A 14,145-nucleotide genomic window follows, 5' to 3' on the forward strand; every position below is an offset into this window, starting at 1 on the left:
TTTTTCTTTTGACACAGACTCTCATTTTGTCGCCCTGGGTAGAGGCTGTGGCGTCATACCTTATAGCAACCTCAAACTCCCTGGGCTCAAGGGATCCTCTTGACTTAGCCTAACGAATAGCTACAGGTGCCCATTACCACATCTGGCTACTTTTTCCATTTTTAGGAAAGACAGGGTCTTGCTCTTGCTCAGAATAGTCTCAAACTCCTGCCTCAGCCTCCCAAAGTGCTGGGAGGTTACAGGGGTGAGCCACCATGCCCAATTTAATCATTAAGATTTCTAAGAGAAGCCTGCAGACATTAAACCCTAGAGGCAGGGAGGGCCCTTCTCAGCACCAGGCCCTGTGTGACTGTATGGGTCACACCCAGAGCAAGACTTTCATGGGTATGTGTTTTTAACTTTGTTGCAATGTCTTTTTAGATGAAAATACTATCATTGGCAGGATTCGACTCAAGTTATGATGCTAAGCAGTGAAAGTAATAAAGATAATTTTTCCATAAACTTTATACAGCTTTGAGAAAGAAGCAGATGGGAAAACATTAAGTGCAAAATACTTAAAACATTTTAGAAGGGCCTCTCTCTTGGGGCTGTGGAGGGTCCAGTTTCTCCTCAGCCAAGGATGGAGGCCAACATCAGCCGCTGGGCACCGTTGTCAGGACTGCCATGAGTGGCCAGCGTAGTTTTCCTGCCTCAGACATTTGAATAAAAAAATTTTTTCAGAGATTTTTAGCTACTATGCGAAACACAGACATTATACTGTCTGTCTAATTTTTAGAGCCTTTTATTATTTATTTAATTTTTATTTATTTAGTTTTTTGAAACAGAGTCTCAATTTGTTGCCCTCAGTAGAGTGCTGTAGTCTCACAGCTCACAGCAACCTCCAACTCCTGGGCTTAAGCAATTCTCTTGCCTCAGCCTCCCAAGTAGCTGGGACTACGGGCACCCACCACAATGCCCGGCCATTTTTGGCTGCAGGTGTCATTGTTGTTTGGCAGGCCAGAGCTGGATTCGAATCTGCCAGCTCCTGTGTATTTGGCTGGTGCCTTAGCCGTTTGAGCTACAGGCGCTGAGCCATGCCCAGCTATTTTTAAAGACATGGTCTCACTCTGGCTCAGGCTGGTCTTAAACCTGTGACCTCAGGGCAATCCACCCACCTGGACCTCCCAGAGTGCTAGGATTATAGACAAGAGCCACCGCGACCGGCCTTTTAGAGCCTTTTAGATTTATGAGGATTCATAAATTTCTTCCATTACCTGGAACATCATTTCTTCTTCTCTTCCACTCTCCATTAGTGACCCTTGCCAGTCTTTGTCATCCAATCATATTCCGCCTTTCCCTAAGGCCTTCCTCCACTATCCCAATTGCATCACATTTTTACCTAAAGTCACTTCTGTGGTTTGCTTGTCTCTTTCTCTTTGTCTCTCTCTCACACTTATTTATTTTTTTATTTTGATTTTGTTTTGAGACAGAGTCTCACTCAGTCACCCTGCGTAGAGTGCTATGGCATCATAATCACAGCAACCTCAAATTCTTGGGCTCAAGAGATCCTCTTGCCTCAACTTCCCGAGTAGCTGGGACTACAGGTGCCTGCCACAAGGCCGGCTAGTTTTTCTATTTTTAGTAGAGACAGGGTCTTGCTCTTGCTCAGGCTGGTCTCAAACTCTTGAGCTAAAGCAATTCACCTGCCTGCCTCAGCTTCCCAGTGTGCTAGGATCTTTTATTTTTTTTAAAGAACACTATTTATGTCTTGGTGCCAGTAGCACAGTGGTTACAGGGCCGGCCACATGTGCTGAGGCCAGCTAACAACGACAACTGCAACACACACAAAAAATAGCTGGGTGTTGTGGTGGGTGCCTATGGTCCCAGTTTCTTGGGAGGCTGAGGCAAGAGAATCGCTTAAGCCCAAGAGTTGGAGGTTGCTGTGAGCTGTGACGCCATGGCACTTTTCTGAGGGCGACGTAGTGAGACTCTGTCTCAAAGAAACAAGCAAAAAAACCCCACTATTTATTGTTCATTATCTTCAAAAAATATGTTTTATCTTTCTAAACCAGAAAGTTCCTTAAGCAGAAAGCTGAGATCCTCTAGTATTTTCTATGCTCCTTATGTCTTTCTTTCCCTACTCATAGGTTAATATTCTGTTTTATATTGTGTATACCTAATCAGAAAATTGGGGCTCCAAATTGTGTTTGTTAAGGACTTGCTTAAATGAGAGCTAAGTCTTCATTGGAAATAAGAAGTTAGCATTGGGCAGTGCCTGTGGCTCAGTCGGTAAGGCGCCGGCCCCATATACCGAGGGTGGTGGGTTCAAACCCGGCCCCGGCCAAACTGCAACCAAAAAATAGCCGGGCGTTGTGGCAGGTGCCTGTAGTCCCAGCTACTCGGGAGGCTGAGGCAAGAGAATTGCTTAAGCCCAGGAGTTGCAGGTTGCTGTGAGCTGTGTGAGGCCACGGCACTCTACCCAGGGCCATAAAGTGAGACTCTGTCTCTACAAAAAAAAAAAAAAAAGGAAGTTAGCATTGATGAAGATATCTGTGAATATAAAACCTTAGGCTAAAAGTGACTTCAGGTAAAAATTGGATGCAATTGAATAGAACCTGATCTAACCACACAAAGGATTAGCTTCAACTGTATCTTCTCCCCATTGCCTGGAGCACATCACACCACATGCTCTGGTGACAATACCTCTTTAACTCAGTAGGCAGTGTGCTTTGCTTCCAAGCTTCTCTTCTCTCCTCTCCTCTCTCCTCTTTTCTTTGCTTTCTCTGTCACCCTGGTTTGAGTGTTATGGCATCACAGCTCACAGCAACCTCAAACTCTTGGGTTCAAGTGATTTCCTTGCCTCAGCTCCCAAGTAGCTGGGACTTACAGGCACCTGCCACAATGCCGGCCTATTATTATTTTTTTTTTTTTCGAGCGCAAACAGGGTCTCTCTCCTGCTCAGGCTGGTCCCAAACTCCTGAGCTCAAGCAATCCACCTACCTCGGCCTCCCAGAATGGCCATAGCACCTGGCCACTTCCAAGCATTTCTGAAACTCCTCTTCCATCCTAAATATGAATTCTTTCCTTTTGCCTTTTTTTCCCAAAGCTTTGCTTACTCTTCATTAACCTCAAGTGAGTTAATGAAAGATGAAATGGACCCTACCAATTTCTCCCTTCTTAGGTGATATTTATACATTTTAAGAAGACGTTTTTGGGAGTCGGAGTCCTAATCCAAAAAAAGGACTCTATGTAAATTTTTGTCACTTCTGTGGTCCCTTTCCCACACTTCTCTGGGTTACTTGAATAGATCCTGTTGTTTTGCTAACTCTACCCCTCCCATGGGAAGCCTCGATTTTTACCCCATGATAACCTTGAAGTAAGAATCAAAATATGTTTGAATTCCTTCAAAAGAAAATCTACCCTTCAACTACTTACAAGCAATGTAGGTTTTACCGAAGATTTTATAGAGGACGCAAGGGAGGGTTTTATAAACTCTACCCTACAGCATACAATTTTATATTAATACCCTTCAAGTTTTCTTCTTTCTCCTGTCCCACCAGTGGGGCGGCATAGGTAGAAAGTTTTGCTGTTTTCCCATAGAGGTGCCAACTCTAGACCTTCCCCAATGTACCCCACTGCTCCTCTTCTTTCATTTCTTTACTGCAATAGTCCCAACCTAGACTACTGGCCTGAGGATGAGTGTCTCTCAGCCAATATACCAGACCAGGCGGTCCTAAAAATAATGGATATTCAGACATGAAAGTTCTGCCTGTGCACAGATTGGGGACTAGAAAGGGAGTCGAAATGATGTAAATATTATTAAACAACATGAGAATCATGGACTTTTAGTGAGTAACGGTGCACGTCAGCTTAGAGTTGTATTTAGAACATACAGAAGTTTTTGTAGGAGCATGAAGAAGACATTGAAAACCGAGAGGAGTAGAAAGACAATGAAAACCCCCCAGCTCTTGGAATTATTTGCTTTCTCAAGTGATTGTCAATTAGATTTAGTCTTTGTCCAAATAAGACACTGTAACAGTAACACACACAAAACTAGTAACCACAAAACTAATTAGTTGATTCCAAAAATATTTGTTGAGTAGGTATCATACACCAGTCAGTGTTGTAGATGCTTAGAATACACCCGGGAACAAAACACAGACTGCAGCCCCTGTGAAGCTTATGTTTCAGTAGGGGAGACAGATTTAAACACATACAATAAATAAGCGATGTAGTGTGTGGGAAGATGGTTGCTAAGGGAAAAATAAGGGCACAGGCAGTCCTTGCGTGATGAATGAAATAGGTACTGTAATATGTTCTTAAGTTGAATTTTATGTAAGTTGGAACAGGTACATTTACCTATACATGTAATAGTCGCTGTTCATAAGTATGAGTCGTACACCAGTCCAAGGTCTGTAGCTTGGGGACTTATGTAATAGCCTCCATTCGTAAGTGGGGGTTGTGGGTAAGTTGGATGTTTGTAACTCGGGGACTGCCTGAACAACGAAGAAAGGGAATTGGTATTCCTGGTTGGGGACAATTTACCATATTAAGGAAGAAGGGCAAGGCAGCCCTCGCCGAGAAAGTAAAATTTGAGCACAGACATGAAAGGAAGAGGGTTAGCTAAGCAGGTGTTTGGGGGAAGAGCACTCCTGCCAGAGAGCAAAGGTCACTGGGCAGGGTGTGCCTGGCATTGTCAAGAAATAGCAGGGAGGCCCATGGTGGGGGGAAGGGTAGTTAGCTCACTGAAGAGTTTGTGGGCTGTTGTCAGGATTTTGGCATTATTCTGAGGAAAATGGGGCGCCGCTGAGGAGTAACGTGAACTGACAAATTTTAAGAGGATCCTTCTTGCTGCTGTGTTGAGAAAATACTGGATGGGAACAAGAGAAGCAGGGAGTTAGAAGACTGTGCAAATCGTTCAGGTGAGAGACGACTGTGGCTTTGACAAGGGTGGTGACAGTGGAGGTGGGAAGAAGTGGCTAGATTCTAGATTTATTTTGAAAGAGTGAGAAGAACAAAGGAGCCAAGGCTAATACCAAAGTATGGAGATTACACAACCAAAAAGAGTTAAGCATTTGACCACTACCCTCAACACAAAGCTTCTGTGGAGCAAAAAGTCCCATACTGGGCGGCACCTGTGGCTCAAGGAGTAGGGCGCTGGTCCCATATGCTGGAGGTGGCGGGTTCAAACCCAGCCCCGGCCAAAAACCACAAAAAAAAAAAAAAAAAAGTCCCATACTATAATTTAATTTGAAATCTCTTTAATACTCACTGCCTTCCCTAAATGTTTACCTTATTTATTGAATGCTGTTTTCACAACTGCAATATTTAATTTTTTTTATTATTGTTGGGGAATCATTGAGGGTACAAAGAACCAGGTTATACTAATTGCATTCATTAGGTAAAGTCCCTCTTATAATTGTGTCCTGTCCCCAAGAGGTGTGTCACACACTGTTATTCCCCACCCCCCGCCCTCTTTCTCTCTCTCCACCCCCCCCATTCTCCTACTTCCCACCACATACTACCCTCCATTGTCCTCATATCAGAATTGAGTACATTGGATTCTTCCTTCTCCATCTTTGTGATGCTTTGCTAAGAAGAATGTGTTTCAACTCCATCCAGGTTAATACAAGAGATGTAAAGTCTCCATCTTTTTAAATGGCTGAATAGTATTCCATGGTATACATACACGATAGCTTTTTAATCCATTCCTGGATCAGTGGGCATTTAGGTTGTTTCCACAATTTGGCAATTATAAATTGAGCTGCAGTAAACAGTCTAGTGCAAATGTCCTCATGATAAAATGATTTTTTTGTCTTCTGGGCAGATGCCCAGTAACAGGATTGCAGGATCAAATGGTAGGTCTAATTTGAGTTCTTTGTGGATTCTCCATACTTCCATCCAAAAAGGCTGTATTTGTTTACAGTCCCGCCAGCAATGTCAAAGTGTTCCCTTCTCTCCACATCCATCTGCCAGCATCTGTAGCTTTGAGACTTTGTGATGTGGTGCAGTATTTAATTTTGAATAAACTCTATTTTCTACAGAGCCTATGGCTGTAGATATTATGTTTGACCTTTTTAGTAATGAGAAGCAGCAGTCTTATTTAGCTGCACACATGCAATTCCTTTAAGTGACTGCTAAAATTGAAGTCAGTTCTCTTTTTAGTGGTTGCTCATTTAATAGCAGCTAACATCTACTGAGCCCTTATTCACCAGGCTATCTGCTAAATGTTTCACATGCATTTGAATCATAGCACCCCTCTGAGCCTAAAATTATTATCTCCATTTTGGACATGGAGAGGTTTAGATAAAGTTTAAATATTGTGCCTGGGCTAATAAGTAGCAGAGCCAAAATTCAAAACCAAGTCTCTCTAGGTCAAGGGTTTTTAAAAAATGTGCACGTTCTCTCTCCCCCTTGACTGTTAAGTAAGGAGAGACCAGGGGATATGGAATATTAGCATTTTTAATTTTAATTTGTGTGTGTGTGTGTAGTTTTTGGCCAGGGCTGGGTTTGAATCTGCCACCTCTGGCATATGGGACCGGCACCCTACCCCTTTGAGCCACAGGCACCGCCCTGGAATATTAGCATTTTTTTGTTGTTGTTGCTAAGTGTTGAAGTATTAAGTTTGCCTCTGTTGTTAGTAATCAGTAGGGTTTTTTCTTTCTTTCTTTTTTTGGAGACAGAGTCTTACTTTGTCACTCTTAGTAGAGTGCCATGGTGGCATAGCTCACAGCAACCTCAGACTCCAGGGCTCAAGTGATTCTTTCGCCTCAGCCTCCAGAGTAGCTGGGACTATAGGCACTTGCCACAATGCCCGGCTATTTTTAGAGACAGTGTCTCGCTCTGGCTCAAGCCTGTCTCAAACCTGTGAGCTCAGGCAATCCACACACTCAGCCTCCCAGAGTGCTGGGAATATAGGCATGAGCCACCTCACCCGGCAATAATCAGTAGTTTTAACTGTAGCTGTGTTTCAGCGAAGTTTCATTGGGCACCTTTTGAGCTCTTGTTGCCCTAGTTTTAAGTTAAGAGTTGCCCTAGATCACAGATACCCAAGTTTTTATATAATAACTTCTATTCTTTTGAAGCAGGACATACCCCCATCACTAACAGGGGATTCATTATAGTAGAAATTCTCAATTCTCAATGAGTTGGAGATGAAAGAGGGAGGGGAAATTTGAAAGAGCGTGGGCCAAAAAATTCTGATATTACCTCTGTTCGTTCTGTTAGATCAGTGGTTTTCAAACTGCATTCCGGGGGGGAGTGCTGAATGGACATGCCTGAGCTTTTTCAGCTCTTCCTTGCCTTTCAGCATCTTCCCATTTTCAAGTACTCTAATCTGTTTATAGAGTTGGGCTCTGTGAAAGACTTCATTCAAACAAAATGAAACAAAGCAATAACTGTTTCATTTTAATATTTTTATTAAATATTATTATTATTTATTTTTAACTGTTCCATTTTAAACTGTCTGAAGGCTACTGTTCTAATTCAGTGCTTCACTTTTATGTGTATATGAACTGACAAACATTTTTGGCTTGACCAAACCTTTTCCCAGTTCATTTGTGTACTTCTTTGTAAAATCTATTTTATTTTTGTTTGTTTTTTGAGATGGAGTCTCTGTCACCCTGGGTAAAGTGCTGTGGCATCATAGCTCACAGCAACCTCAAACTCTTAGGCTCAAGTGATTCTCTTGCCTCAGCCTCTCGAGTAGCCAGGACTATTTGTGCCTATTACCACGCCTGGCTAGTTTTTTCTATTTTCGGTACAAACTGGCATCTCACTCTTGCTCAGGCTAGTCCCGAACTCCTGAGCTCAAGCAATCCTCCTGCCATGGCCTCCCAGAATGTTAGGATTACAGGCTTGAGCCACTGCTCCCGGCCATAAAACCCATTTTCAGAAAAGAACTCTGCTAAGTCAGTTTAGCAAGAAGTCCCTCCACTCTCCCTACCTTCAATATCTGATTGGGTTCCCTAGCCTCCACCATCCTGAAAGCACATGTAGTGAGAATAAGATGGAGTCATTCAGGATAGGGCCAACATGACACAGCTGGTCTGGTGGGTTTAGGTCCTAAGTGTCCCCCATTCTCCCATTTACCTCTTGTTTCCCATTCTTATTGTTTTGTAAATTTAGCTCCCACCCTAAAGTTGCCTATCTCTAGTAGTTTAGGTGGATAGATTTAGGAGATTAACTTTTTTTTTTTTTTTTGAAACAGAGTCTCACTATGTTGCCCTCGTTAGAGTACTATGGCGTCACAACTCACAGCAACTTTAAACTCTTGAGCTTAAGCAGTTCTCTTGCTTCAGCCTCCCAAGTAGTGGGACTACAGGCACCTGCCACAATGCCTGGCTATTTTTTTCATTGTTGCAGTTATCATTGTTGTTTAACTGGCCTGGGCTGGGTTCAAACCTGCCAGCCGGAGTGTATGTGGCCAGCACCATAACTACTGTGCTACAGGCGCCAAGCCAGGAGATCAATTTTTGAATTGGAAATGTAATAAGTCACTGAGTTAATGTTCATTATTATTTGGAATAGGGGTTGATGTGGTCTTTGCTTTGAATTTTTATGTATAAAATTGCAATTTTGAAAATGGAGGAACACAACAGTCTTGGAGAGGCTACTCACACTGTTCTCCAGAATTCTGGCCTTCTGACAAAGTCTGGTAGAACTAGCCCTGTCTTGGGCGGTGCCTGTGGCTCAGTGGGTAGGGTGCCGGCCCCATATTCCAAGGGTGGAGGGTTCAAACCCGGCCCTGGCCAAACTGCAACCAAAAAATAGCTGGGCAGTGTGGTGGGCACCTGTGGTCCCAGCTACTTGGGAGGCTGAGGCAAGAGAATTGCCTAAGCCCAGGAGTTGGAGGTTGCTGTGAGCAGTGTGATGCCATGGCACTTTACTGAGTGTGATAAAGTGAGACTCTGTCTCTACAAAAAAAAAAACTATCCCTATCTCTGCATATTTGCTGACAGTGACTGGTGGCTGGACCCCTTTCAACCGATAACAATCCCCCCAGTGATGTTTGATCACTCTGGCCTATCTGCACCAAGAATATGGTTAGGTCAGTGTAGTCAGACTCTCCCTTCCCCCTGAAGTTTCATCTTAGTAATTTTTCATGCACTGACCCCTACCAGCTCCTTCCCTGTGAAGTACCACATGCTGCATTTCAAGTTGGACCCTACCTCCCTCTCCTACTGCAGAATCCCACTGCAGAGGACCATGATGGTCCTGAAAACAGTCTGCCTTATCATGCTTTAACAAGTGCCATTGAATAATATTTCTTTAACAGAATCATCTAACTGATTTTTATTTTTATATTTTGAGACAGAGTCTCATGTGGTCACCCTTGGTAGAGTGCCATGACATCTTAGCTCACAGCAACCTCAAACTCTTGGGTTCAAGTGATCCTCTTGCCTCAGCCTCCCAAGTAGCTGGGAGTACAGATGCTCACCACAACTCCTGGCTATTTTTTAGAGATGGGATCTTGCTCTGGCTCAGGCTGGTCTCGAACCTGTGAGCTCAGGCAATCCACCCCACTTGGCCTCCCAAGTGCTGGGATTACAGGCGTGAGCCACTGCACCTGGACCCCATCTAAGGAATTTTTAGCAATGCAGATTTGTGTTCAGTGGGTCTGGGGTAGGGCCTGACATTGTACATTTCTAATAACCTCTCTGGTGATGCCAATGATGCTGTGTGTGTTCAGACTATACTTTCAGTAGCAAGGATCTGAACCTTAGGGTTTTTTTTTTTGCAGTTTTTTGGCTGGGGCTGGGTTTGAACCCACCACCTCCGGCATATGGGGCCAGTGCCCTACTCCTTTGAGCTACAGACGCTGCCCATGAACCTTAGGGTTTTTAAAGTATTTTTTCCTACTCACACCAAAAGACTTTGTTTTGGAAAGACTTTCCCCAATAAGGAGCTTACATTTATCAAAGTGGTAAATTCTAGATTTCATTGACCCCTGTCTACCAAGTCTTAGTCTATTTGGCTCTGTTTTTCCATCTGTCTCACTCTCTCGATGCCTTCTCTCCCTCCCTCTTCTCTGAAAGATAAATAATATTTAACCTCTAGACATGCATTTAAAAATCTTTGTACATTCCATGTTCACTGTGCCTCAGTCACTTTATCTCAGCAAGAGCTAACTAAGGAGGGTCTGGGAAATTTGCCACAAGTGAGTTATTTAAGGGTAGTTAAGTGACATGCTCTCCAAATTTAGCATCTTAATAAACTCTGGATTAAAGAATTACTGTCTTTTACTTTTTTTACCCTTTGTGTAAAAAATGTAGCATATACTTGAGACTGATGATTTTCTTACCTGTGTAAGAGCTTTCAAACGTTTCCTTTTTCAAAATATTTCCTCAGTTGTCTTTTCTCTACATTATTATTATTATTATTTTATTTATTTATTTATTTATTTGCAGAGATGGGGAGGAGTTATCCTTTCCTAGAGCTTCAATTACCAAAGCTGACTCCCTCTAAATCTTTGTACAGCCTCACACCTCCATATCGGATCGTCTTATGCAGGGTCATCAAACTTTTCCTGTAGAGGTCTAGATAGTAAATATTTCTAGTTTTGTTTGATCCATAGGTTCTTGGTCATGATTACTCAACTCATCTTTGTAATGCCAAAGCAACTACAGACAGTCTGTAAATGAATGTGTGTGGCTGTGTTCCATCAAAACTTGATTTACAAAAGTGGAAGGCAGGCTGTATGTGTCCCCCCCCCCAGGCCATAGTTTGCTGACCCCCTGATCTATGAGCACATAGAAACTGCATCAGTCTTATATTACAGCTCCTGGGAATTTGGAATTAAGACCTGAAAACTGAGTCATGTAACAACTGTGTGTTGCTAAACAGGAAAGTGGGGCAAAGTGGATGAATGGCAGAGATGGAGAGTCAAGACAGTGGAGAGAAGCCAGTCTGCAGAGAGTGAAACAGACACACAAAGAAAAGCCACAACTAGAGACTACGAGACAGAGAGAGAGAGAGAGAGGGAGAGAGAGAACTGGGAAACAAGAGTTCTTGTAATGTTGGCCACTCGTCCCACATTTGTGTCTCACATAATCCCTGCCTATTTATGTTCATTTCTCCTTTACTTTGGCCAGCTGGAATGAATTTGTTTCTTGCAACCAGAGAACCCCTAATTTCAGCAACTCAGCATATTGCAGACGGTCCAAATGGTTGGTAGTTCTCTCCTTTGACCAGTCATGCTCTCTCACTGCCAGGCTGGTTCCACACCTCGCCACCCTCCCCCACCCAATTTCCCATTTCTCCATATTCTTTTCTTTCTTCAACCTTTGCTCAGATATCATCTCCCATGGCTGTGTTAGGACTTGGTTCCCCTTGTTTCTTATGGAAAGTTCTATCATTGCACTGATAATACCACACATATTTTCTGACTTACTGGTCTGTAGTTTTAACTAAGGCCTTCACCTCTGTACTAAGTACAGGGCCTGAAACACAGTGGGAACTTACGTTTATTTAATGAATGAGGTAAAGGTACACAATGGTAATATGTAAAATAGGGATCAATTCTAACCAGCCTGAAAGTTCAGAATCTGCTGATGTCTTTTCTAGCTTTGTGAGCTAAAACAGAAATAATATGAACTTATGAACATTTTCACATGTGAAGGACTATAGAAATGTACTCTGTATGTTCTTACGCTCAACTTTGCTGACAGTATTGTTCAAACCTAAATATATATATGTATATGTAATTATAATACTCAACATATAGTAGTAGCTGGGATTACAGGTGTGTGCCTGCCACTGAGCATGGAGAACCTAGAATCTTACTGAATTTTTGTCTGCCTGTTTTATTAGTAAATGAATGTTAACATCTCCCCCTAAAATTATCAAGTATTTATTTATTTATTTATTTTTATTTATTTTGAGACAGAGTCTCATTTTGTCACTCTTGGTAGAGTGCCGTGGCATTTTAGCTCACAGCAACCTCAAACCCTTGGGCTTACGTGATTCTCTTGCCTCAGCCTCCCAAGTAGCTGGGACTACAGGCGTCTGCCACAACGCCCGGCTATTTGTTTTAGAGACGAGGTCTCACTCTGGCTCAGGCTGGTCTCAAACCTGTAAGCTCAGGCAATCCACCTGCCTTGGCCCCCTAAGTGCTGAGATTACAGGCGTGAGCCAGCATGCCTAGTCTATCAAGTTTTTTTTTTTTGTAGAGACAGAGTCTCACTTTATGGCCCTTGGTAGAGTGCCATGGCCTCACCCAGCTCACAGCAACCTCCAACTCCTGGGCCCAAGCGATTCTCTTGCCTCAGCCTCCAAGTAGCTGGGACTACAGGCATCTGCCACAACGCCCAGCTGTTTTTTGGTTGCAGTTTTGGCCGGGGCCGGGTTTGAACGCGCCACCCTCGGTATATGGGGCCGGCGCCCTACGGACGGAACCACAGGCGCCACCCTATTCCTCACAGTTTTATAACTTTAGCTTTACGTAGTTCAAGGTTATGTTATTAGGAGAAATACAAATTTAGAATTTTTTTATCTTTCTGGCAAATTAAATCATATAATTATGAAGAAACTCCTTTTATCTCTAGTGGCACTTTTTGTTTAGACTCTAAGACAAAATTAACTCTAAGACTCAGAGTTTATTCAATCTGATATTAGTACAGCTATTCCAGCTTCCTTTTGGTATTATTGCATGGTTTAGTTTTTTTCTATCTTTTTACTTTCAACTGTTCTATATTTTTTTATTTAGAACTAAAATAAAGCTCTAGATATGTCCCTTATAAATAGCATCTGGTTGGTGGTTGGATTTTGATTTTTTTGCCCAGTCTGACAATCTATGGTAGTTGGTTACACCCTTCTATAGTTCTCTTGATTCTGAGCCTGTAATTTGCTTTATCTCATAGAATGTGGCAGAAACAATAGTGTGCTGGTTCCAAGCCTATTCCTCTTGGAAGCCCTGAACTGTGTGTAAGAAGTTTGACTATCCTTCTGGAGATACTCTGTGGAGAAGCCACGTGGAGAGGAAGGAGTCCTAGAGTTATTTGTAGAAAAACCAAATAAGCAATCAATAGTGAGAACCAAGGCCTCACACACAAATGATCTCAGCCAAGCTGTTTCAGCTAATCCCTAGCCATTAGAGACATTCTAGCTAAGGTGCCAGACATATGAGTAAAAGAGCTATCTTGATCATTTTAGCCTCAGCAGACATCATCCAGAGAAGAGATGAGCCATCTCCATTGCGTCCTTTTCAAATTCTTCACTCCCTAAATCACAAAAAATAGTAAAATGGTTTTAGTTTTAAACTACTAAACTTTGGGATGGCTTGTTTCATAGCAATAGGTGACCAGAACAACCTTTGTCATTAAACTAAGATCTGTTTCCACTTAGTATTATTAGTGATACATTTGAGTTTAAATTTATCATCTTATAAATACTTCCTATTTGTCCTGGCTGTCATACATCTTCACTTTTCTTCTGTTTTGCACTTAGATTGATTATTTTTTATTACCCCATTTCCTCCCCCCTTCTTTTAGACTGGAAATTTCATAGTATGATGTTAATTATTATTTTTTTTTTTTAAGAAACAAAATCTTACTTTGTTATCCTCGGTAGAGTGCTGTGGCATCACAGCTCACAGCAACCTCCAACTCCTGGGCTTAGGCAGTTCTCTTGCCTCAGCCTCCTGAGTAGCTGGGACTACATGTGCAGGCCACACCGCCCAGCTATTTTTTTTGTTACAATGTGGCCGGGGTCAGCTTCGAACCCTCTACCCTCAGTATATGGGGCTGGGGCCCTACTCACTGAGCTACAGTGAGTGAGCCGCCCCATGATGTTAATTTTATTAATCAACTTGCTTGTGCTATGGTGCCTAGATATGTGAACAAATGCTATTTTAGATGTTTCTGTGAAAGTGTTTTTTGGAGAGTAACATTTACATCAGCAAGTTTTATTTTAATTATTTTTTCCTTTATTTTTTCATGTAGCTCAGAACTGTATAAATCGGTAGATTTTAATAAAGCAGATCACCCTCCATAAGGTGGGTGGATTTCATCCAGTCAGTTGAATGCCTTCATAAAACAAAGATTGACCTCTCATAAACAAGAAGGAACCTTCCAATAGACTGCTTTAACTCAAACTATTATCAGTCTTCAGTCTCTAGCTTGCTGGAGAATGTACCCTACAGATTTTGGACTTAACCAGGCCTCCATT

The 14,145-nt window shown here is 42.4% G+C and overlaps 1 protein-coding gene and 1 non-coding gene across 3 annotated transcripts in view; both read left to right on the forward strand.

Moving 5' to 3' along the window:
- Nucleotides 1–571: 571 nt before the first annotated feature.
- LOC128585264 (small Cajal body-specific RNA 20) lies at nucleotides 572–700 on the forward strand. Its single transcript, XR_008379984.1, has one exon. It is a non-coding gene; the product is annotated as a small Cajal body-specific RNA 20 (non-coding RNA).
- A 4,016-nt stretch (nucleotides 701–4,716) lies between these two features.
- FOXN2 (forkhead box N2) overlaps nucleotides 4,717–14,145 on the forward strand; it is a 96,070-nt gene continuing 86,641 nt past the window's right edge. For both annotated transcript variants that reach the window (XM_053588543.1, XM_053588541.1), the window contains exon 1: nucleotides 4,717–4,901. The gene's annotated coding sequence lies outside the window, so the exon portion shown is untranslated. The remainder of the gene's footprint in view (nucleotides 4,902–14,145) is intronic.

Source organism: Nycticebus coucang, chromosome 4 (assembly GCF_027406575.1).
Source record: "Nycticebus coucang isolate mNycCou1 chromosome 4, mNycCou1.pri, whole genome shotgun sequence".
NCBI lineage: Eukaryota > Metazoa > Chordata > Mammalia > Primates > Lorisidae > Nycticebus > Nycticebus coucang.